Raw genomic sequence first — 9,556 nt, 5'->3', positions numbered from 1 at the left:
ATAAACTCTGGATGGACTTTAGAAGAATTGCCAGATTTATGTCACATAAATACAAATGAAAACATTAGTTATTATTTAGTCTTGTGCTCTGTGTGTAAACATCTGTTACTCCACCGCAACATGAAAATGTTGTCATTAATCACTTATCCCCATGCTGTCCCAAACCGGTAAAAGCTCCGTTCGCCTTCAGAACACAATTCAAGATATTTTGGGTGAAAACCTGGAGGCTTGAGACTGTCCCATAGACTGTCAAATAAATAACACTGTCAAGGTCCAGGAAAGTATGAAAGTCATCGTCAGAATACTCCATCTGCCATCAGACATGCAACCTGGGTTATATGAAGAGACGGGAACAAAGATGGCAGCGAAAAAAACAAAAATAAGGAATTTATGCAATAATCCTTTGTCAACATATTCCTCTGTCTCTGCATATCAACGTATGCTGCTGTATCATCCACTCCACAAGGATGCGCTGTTTCATTTTACATTTACATTTACATTTAATCATTTAGCAGACGCTTTTATCCAATGCACTTACAAATGAGAACAATAGAAGCAGTCAGGTCAACAAGAGAACAACAACAGTATACAAGTGCCATGACAAGTCTCAGTTAGACTAGTATAGAACATAGCCAGGTTTTTTTTTTTTTTTTAATAAATGAAAAGACAAGAAAAGAGTTTCTAAGTAGTTAAGTTGTTTAAAGTTCATTTTGTTTTTTAAAAGAAAATAAAATAAAGATAAATGTATGAGGTGGCAAAGGGGTCTTTTTCTCCACACACTTGGCAAAAGGCACACAAGTTCTGACACAAATACTTCTGCTAAAATAATGTTGAAATAATGATTCTGAAAGCATTAAGGAGATGCCATAGCAATTGAATATAGATTTACAGTAGTAACAACAAATTATATTTCATTATATGATATGATTAACATCATGTTTTTAATATGATGGTTTCATTCCAAACATGGTGATTGTCATGAGTCCGGACCCGGTGTTCCTCCCTCTCACCACCAGAGGGCGCCACTTCCCCATCTCTCGGACTCATTCACCGTAACACTACACACCTGGTTCACTCTGTACACCTGTTGCATCCACTCACTCATGTACTTACACACACAGCTGTTCCCCATTTCTCTATATTTGTTCTCTATATTCTCCACCCTAACACCACCCTGTCTGGCTGCATTAGTTGTTATTTGTGAATTGTGTATGTGGATTGCCAGTCTTGCATCCCAAGGTGTATGTGTGTTATCCTGTGGAGCTGGAACCATTCCTGCATTTGTTTTGTTTTTGCCCTGTTGGAATTTTTGTTCCAGTTAATTAAAAGACTATTTCTTCCCTGCTTTTGGACCCATACCCTGTTCTTTCCTCGGCGCTGTGTCTACCGCGCCGTGACAGTGATTATATCTAATATGAACATAATATATGATATTTACCATCTGAATCAAACCATGCCATCTCAACAAATGGAAAAGCCAGCCATCTATTAGTTATCATGTTAATTACTGTGCCTTTAGCCCCAACAGCAGGGGCGCTTTTTACCCCAAATACCATATTTTACATATTCTTTCATTATTACTTTAATTTTAACGGTTGCTTTAATAATCTTTAACAAAATTGAAAATCAAAATATATGCATTAATTTGAGATCTTGAAACGCGATTGTTTTGGAAAGTGCTATGCCACATTTCTTCTGCCATGTGGTTTAGAGGAAAATAAAAATCAAAGGCAACTTTTACCCCGGAGTGCCTTTAGATATACAGTATACTTAATTTGGCTTTTTAATAGCATTGAAATCATTTTATACATCACTACTTAATAGAAGCCTTTAAAAAAATACAAAATAGCAGTCAGTGGAGGACAGCCATGTTTTGTTTTTATTAACCTATGATATACCAAATGTAAATGTTATACAACATAACATTAAGAAATTAACAAAGTAATCATTTTACAGCACAATCCCAAAAAACGGTCAAGAAGTTAGTGTTTTCCTTGCTTTAAGATTTTCCAATAGTATCATTCCAAAATATTGTTGCAACTCTAACAAACACCTTAAAATGTGGCTTATTAGAGTATTTACACTTGTGGATACGATATATGATTAGGGAAGAAATAGATTTATAAACTATGAATAAAATATAACTATTGGTATAACTCTCAGTATTTTTATCTGCATCCACAAAACATCTTTCAAAAAAAAAAAAAAAAAAAAAAAAATCACAAACTTGCAAAAGCTATACCAAAATACTTCAGTATACCAAAATAAATGTACAATCATTTCATCTTGCATATAACAAAAGTTGCACATTGTGTCATTATCAGGTTAGATTGTTTATCTATTCACTGCAGAATATCTAGATTAATTAGAAAAGATACTTTTCTGACTTTTTTCAAAATAAGGTATTTATGTGGAAAAAGCCACACTTTTTTCCAGCTTGAAATATTTGTAAAACTACTCCAATAGGCAATAACATTTGGTTGGGAGACAACTTCTTTCTGAAAAAAAAAAGATCATGGATCAGTTTGTCACTTGAATGTGGAACGAGACCAGTTTTACCCATTGTTTTCTGGAATGGATCATAAAGAGATTGTACAGTACACAGAGTTCTGTCAAAACCTTTATACTGAGTAATGACTCCTGAAGGAACAGCATCAAAGACAGCTGCAAATTCTTTGGGTGAAACAGGAAAGTTAAACTTAGCAGAAGGCCACTATCATTATTTTTTGTATTATTATTATTACACCAGTTCTAAAAAATAAATAAATAAATAAAACTCTAAAGACTCATTTTTACTAGGATTGTTCTATGCAAAGAAGAAAAAAGAGAGTGTGGAGAGAAATTGTGCTTGAAAACTGAAAATCACATGAAAACTGTGAACGCAGTTTAATTTCTCCTGACCAGGCCACACTGCACCTGTTCATCAAAACTCACTCCACTGTTGACTGAGATTTTCACTGTGCATGAAGTTCTCATTTGTAGAGTGATTTTAGAAGCATGATCTGGTCACTGAACACCATCATCCACAACACAGACTGTCACACTACACAGTACACCCTGGACTACATTTCCCATGCCCCATTGCACCAATCACATTCACCTGAAAACAATCACACACAGCTGCCACCAATTACACACACATACAGCACAATCATCTGACACTCTTTATAAGCATTGGACTTCCTTTCACACACTGTTGAGTATTGTTCTGCACATATCCCTCTCCTAGCGATAGCAAATCATTCTGTGTTCGTTTTCATAAGTCTTGTTTCAGTTTATAGCTTTCATGGTCTTTAGGTCTGAGTTTATAGTTCTCATAATATTGTATCAGTTTCTAGTTTTCATAGTTTAGTCTTTTTCTTGCTTTGACCTGTTTCTCGTGTTTTGACCCATGCCTGTTATGACCACATGTCTGTCCAATAAAAGCTTGCACATGGATCCGCACGTCTCATGACTCATCAACACATGAAGTCAGATCTGGATATTTTTACTTGCAACACAGGTCAGACACTTTAACATGTTTAATATATTTAAATAAAAATTACATTATTTCTGTATGTAGCTCACACAGTTTAGCATGATTAATAAGTTTAAGTTCAAGGGACTGTTGGAAAAATGCATGCCATTAATGTAAAAAAATAATTCTCTTTGAATAAAAGTATCTGTCAAATGTGTTATTGTTAATTCTAAAACAAATTCTCAGAGATTATAGATTAAATATAGATAAAAAATAAATTTTGCCTTGGCAACTATCTGAAATAAAATAAGTTTGAGTTCATATTTTATTTCACATAACAAGAATGTGTTTTTTTTAAACCCAGTGTAAACCAAAACCTCTTAGTGAACCCGGAGACATTTCTTATTTATTTTTATATTTTTTTACTAAGCCCACACTGTATATTTAATATTCCACATAATGTATAGCCTACTGCTTTCCAGGTTTTCATTTCTTGAGTGCAGTACTTATTCAGTGTGTTACATAGACAAATATGAGTCAATCACATACCAAACAGTGAATTCTCTCTTCTACACATGACTAGCTGTTGTTACTGAAACACTTGACTGAAATATCTCACAGCTTTCATGTGTAAAATTCTTAACGGCTGACAGATAACAGCAAGAAAAAATTCCTGGAAGGTACTAGATTTTTGCGTAATGCATTTAACAGTGAAGATAATCAGATATCTGTTTCTTAATTTATATTTGTTGTCATAGTCTGCATCAAATAATGAGTTTTCATACGTTTCACCTCTTGCCACCTCTTGTGTGTGTGTGTTTGAGCTCAGCACACACATAGATGTTCAGCATTTCTGTAATGACTCTGATGATGAGGGGATAGTGTTTCCCCTTTTTCATTCTTGTTTTTCTAAATCAAGATTTTAGATTTCTTTGAAACATTTCTCCACCCTGAAAACTGAATAAAACCAGGAGATGCAGACACTGTTAGATTTAGCAGATGTTTCTTATGTTATTTGCCATCAATAGTCAATTAAACATTAGCGATTTCAAAGTCAGGAATCATGAGCTGCTTTGATTAAAAAAGTCATTCTAAGAAATATACTTCCAAGAAATGTGTCTTTTTTTTCCCTCAGAATTAGACTTTATCTTTCAGTTGCAAACTAATTCTAATAATCACAATTCTGAGAAGTTAGAAATACGGGGTAAGAAAAGTGACAGTCACAGCGTTTGTTAAGCTCTTACTAGACTGCAACAACAGCAAATGATCAAAGACAGGAAAAGGATGCAATACTCTAGAGATTTTAAAAATGAAGTTGTGATCAGAAGATCCATGGAGCATCAGAAACTGCGAGAGAATCGAACATTTGGAAAAGTGGAAAATGGCAAATAAAGAGGACGAGACACAATCTAATCAATCAAGAAAGATAAAGGTGCTAAGACGAGTCAGACCGAGCAGCATTAACAGTGGCAAACCGAACTGTGAGTATTTATAATAAAACACTGTTTTTCTTTTCACTTTCATCTTATCAGCCTTGAACTGTCTTTCCATTAATTGTACATAAGGATAATCAGACACTGGTGTTTGTGATTTCTAGTTTCTTATGACAAAGACAATCCTGAAGAGATTCATTCTGATCCTTCAGATGGATGTACAGAAAAGGTGAGACATTCTCACATCATATACAAACAATGCATAATATGAATTAAAAATGGCACAAACAGCATACAAATCACACCAAATCAATGAATAGGAACTTTACTGAAGAAACATTTAAACCAGAGCTTGACTCACCACATCACGTCATTTGTGGTCTTCCTATTTTCAATATAAAATGGCGATGTGAAGATGTGAGCTACATTTAGTGAACAATGATGTCAAAACTATGAGATAATAATACGAAAATAAAAGAAGAAAATTAAACATACTCAAACACAAAATCCAGTTGCTTTATGCCTCAGAACAGATGATGATTCATCATTTGTTTGTTGGCAAATAAAAATTCACATAAATTCATCGCTCATCACCAAAGATTTGTTTTAATGTGCCTTTACCTGACAGGCTCGCAAATTGAATGTACAGTTCAAATGTATACTTTTCTTTTCTTTATTTTTTTAAATAGATTTTCATGATTTCACATCTGCACCAGATGACCTGGCCTCCACAGTCACCGGACCTGAACCCAATCCAGATGGTTTAGGGGTGAGCTGGACCGCAGACAGAAGGAAAATAGGCCAACAAGTGCTAAGCATCTCTCAGGGAACTCCTTCAAGACTGTTGAAGACCATTTCAGGTGACTACCTCTTGAAGCTCATCAAGAGAACGCCAAGAGTGTGCAAAGCAGGTGGTCACCCTATGTGTATCTGGAGCACTGTTAATCTTGTTGTGGAAATATGAAGATTTGGCAGTAATGGACTTCAGCATAGAAAGATGAAAGCAAAGACTGATACATCCTCAGGTCTGATGGATTTTTTGATTGTACATTTAATAACAAACTTTCAATAATGCAACTTTAAGTAATGCAAAAGTTCATGGTCATAGAAGCGACACAACAATACTGTAAGCACAAAATTATATCAAGAAATAGACAAATAATAATAAAATAGTTCTAGAAATAGTAACAGCACATCTGTAGGATCCCTAAAATCATCTCTGCTTATCTTTTTCATGAAATTTTCAAATGTTTGAAACCTTTGAACAACTTTAATCAAAAATCAGTAATATTCTGTTTCCACATGAGCATCCAGCACCCACTGCTGCAAAATAACAACAATAATATAGTATGTCTTTTAAGAATTTCACCAAACATATACAGAAAAATTATCATCTGGAGAAGAAAATAAAAAAATATATATGTTTTGTCATCTTGCAGAAACAAGGTCTAATCAGCAGTTGATCGATAAAAGAATAATTAAAGTGAAGAATGCTGTGACTGAAGAAACAGAAAAGTGTGTTTCTGAAGATTTTGATGTTCAGCTAAACTTTCAAGTAAAAAATATACTCTTTAGCTGTATCAATGGTGCATTTACTACTGCATGGTACATTTGGGAAAATATAAAAGACTCATTTCCCGGTATTGCATCTTCTTACTTTGGGTCATCGAAACTGGATATAATCACAAGAATAAGAACGACTTACTTTTGTAAGCTGTTTCAGTAGCTGAGGTCTAAAAGACTCAAAGGCGTCACTGCTAAATTAGAGAGAAATAAATTGTGTCTTTAGGAAATGTTACTCATCCACATGCTTGTTCCCATTCTTTTTTCCTGTACGTATCGCTATCAGTGATGTCTTATATTGCTTCTCTTGTTGCCCTCCAACTGAAAATCACAACCTAACACCACACAATGTGGTATCATCAGTATTTTATTTTCTGAGTTCTGTTGCAGGAAAAAGTGCCAGAAGCTCACCAAGTGCAGCCGTTTGACGTCATCAAAGCAGGATATATACTGTACACATAAAATAATGGCGCCTTCCATAGTTTAAAAACAATGTTGATTTTTTTTTTAACAACATACATCTTTTTCGACTACATATTTCAATAAGAGACATAATTTATGTTATATTAAGCTATATATGTCTTAATAACTTAATCCCTTGAAGAACAGGTTTGCTGTTTGGAGTATATAAAAAAAAAAAAAAACGAATGATGATGTTTCTAGTGTAGTGACCAAAATAAGTGTACAGCTTCTTCAGATCTCGAACAAAATAGCATGTAAGATCAATGTCAGATTTAAATCTTTGTATAAACTTCTTTACAGGGTAGAACATGTGTATGAGCTTAAAATAAATTTCTTTCTATTTGTCTGTGAAAAATTATTTTTGCTGTAGAGACCAGATTTGATCACCATGAGAGCTTTCCAATATGCGCGCCACTGAGTGACGTCTGTACTTCCCGGTCAGAGAGCACCTGTCCATCAAAAGCTCACTATCCAATCAGAGTAGATCTCTGTTAACCCCGCCCCCACGAGAGGTTTTTGTCAAAACACCAAACAAAAAACTGCGAAGCAAAAGTGAAATCTGTGGCAATGCATTCAGAATCCACGATTAGTGAAAACAAATCTTTGAAAAACATTAAAAAAGAATTAAGCATATGAAGAGCCTGGTAATAGTTTTTTTTTCCATTTTCATTGTGTTTTTCTTCTTTTGTAATGGCATATGTTTGATAGTTTCTGACTAAAAGTTACGTTCAGTTTTTTAAAGTTACGTTCATTATTACTGAACCAAATGTAATTCCATAAACCTTTACCCAGGGTTTAGGAAGTTTGAAACTTGAAGCAAGGTATAAAATGTGGTGGATGCGACAATTACTTCACTGACCTGTTTAGTGGAATTTCCTGAAGATACTGCCATTATTTATTAATTTATTTGTTGCATGTTTGTTTACAGAATATATGATTGCGCTTATTACCATCTATGAAGTATTTTATACATTTACACAGCCAAGTTACTCCACTGATCTGAATTTCAACAAGACTACACAGGAGTCAATATGGGCTCAGGCTACATACAACATCTCAGAGAAGTCTGTTAACTTCCTCAAAGGCCTGCTGGTCACACGCATCATGCCCTCGTTCTACATCATCTTCCTCTTCATCGGTTTGCCCCTGAATGCTTTGGCCTTTGTCACGTTCACCTGTAAGATTCGAGAGAAGAAACCAGCAGTGATCTACATGACTCACCTGGCGTGTGTGGATCTGCTCTTCACCCTGCTGCTGCCTCTGAAGATCCACTACCAGATGAATACTTCAGATTGGGTGTTCGGTGAGGCAGCGTGTCACTTGATCACTGCAGCGTACTACTGCTACATGTACTGCTCCATACTGCTGATGATGTGCACGAGTTTGGACAGACTACTGGCCGTGGCGTTTCCCATTGCTTCTTTATCCTGGAGGAGTGCTAGGAAAAGCACATGCATCTGTGTGCTGGTCTGGCTGCTGGCGCTCGCTGGTACCGTGCCGCTTCTCACCATAACACAAACATTCAAGATAAAGGATGTGGGGCTCACCTGCCACGATGTGTTGTATCAAAAAGAGATGTATGTGTACCTGTTCTCCATCCTCTCCTCTCTCTACTTCTTCCTGCCGCTAGTCGTCACCTTGTGAGTTACTCAACCATCATATTTGTGCTCACTAACAAGCCTGATCACTTGGCAACATCATCTTCAGGAAAGGAAAGGAGAGCTGTGATTATGGCTATAGCTGTGCTGAGTGTGTTTGTAATGTGCTTTGCACCAACCAATATCATCTTGTTTTATCACTGTGTTAGTTTAACCACCGGGGGCAGCTCTGAGGGGCAATATTACGTGATTGCTCTGTGTTTGGGGAGTGCAAGTGTTTTTTAGATCCTCTTCTCTACTACTATGGCTCATCTCAATGCAGAGAGAAGATCAGCTCTCTGATCTGGTGGAGGAAGACTAAAAACCCCACCACACTATCAAACACATAAAGTCAAACAAAATCCTCTAACTTGAGCTGCGAGTCCACTCAAGCTCACATTCAGGTGAAAACTGATAGTGATTTTTATGCTAATTATGATTAAAAATCTAACTTTAACATCTGTGAACAAGCTGTGCAAAAGTGTGTACACACATTGATTTATCTTCTGCAGGTTTAATGGTCCTTTACCCACTAGTAAAATCTTGTATGCTTTACTAAAGATTCATTTATAAAGGCATAGTCTGTATTGTTTAGATATTTGCTGTTTCACAGTTTATCTCAACTGCATTTCATTGCGGGTTTTAAATGACTGGAATGATATGTTTATTTTTAATGTTAGTCTTTGCAAATGTATAAACATATAACGTGTAGCATACAACTATATTGCGCCTTTAAAGCTTAAAACATTGTATTTTTAACCCAAAAATGTAAATACATTTAGCTTCTGCACCTTCTCAAAAATGAAGGTGTCTGTTAAATATATATAGTCTTGATCATTTTAACTTTCCTATTTATAATGTACTGAACTTTATAAACAAAAATAAATAAATAAATAAAAACATGAATTCCATAAATGTCATTAATGTGTTTAGCTCCAAAATTGGCAGTGTTCACATTCAACTTATTCAAGCTGCACCTGTTTAATCTTCAATAGTTTTTCCGT

General features: G+C 35.3%; 1 pseudogene; it reads left to right on the top strand.

Moving 5' to 3' along the window:
• The first annotated feature begins 4,838 nt into the window (after positions 1-4,838).
• On the top strand, positions 4,839-8,902 carry LOC127985899 (proteinase-activated receptor 1-like; annotated as a pseudogene).
• Positions 8,903-9,556: the final 654 nt, after the last annotated feature.

The sequence above is a fragment of the Carassius gibelio genome, chromosome B21 (genome assembly GCF_023724105.1).
Source record: "Carassius gibelio isolate Cgi1373 ecotype wild population from Czech Republic chromosome B21, carGib1.2-hapl.c, whole genome shotgun sequence".
NCBI classification, from domain to species: Eukaryota; Metazoa; Chordata; class Actinopteri; order Cypriniformes; family Cyprinidae; genus Carassius; species Carassius gibelio.
The sequence above is the reverse complement of the archived record's forward strand: the minus strand, read 5'-3'. Positions and strand labels throughout refer to the sequence as shown.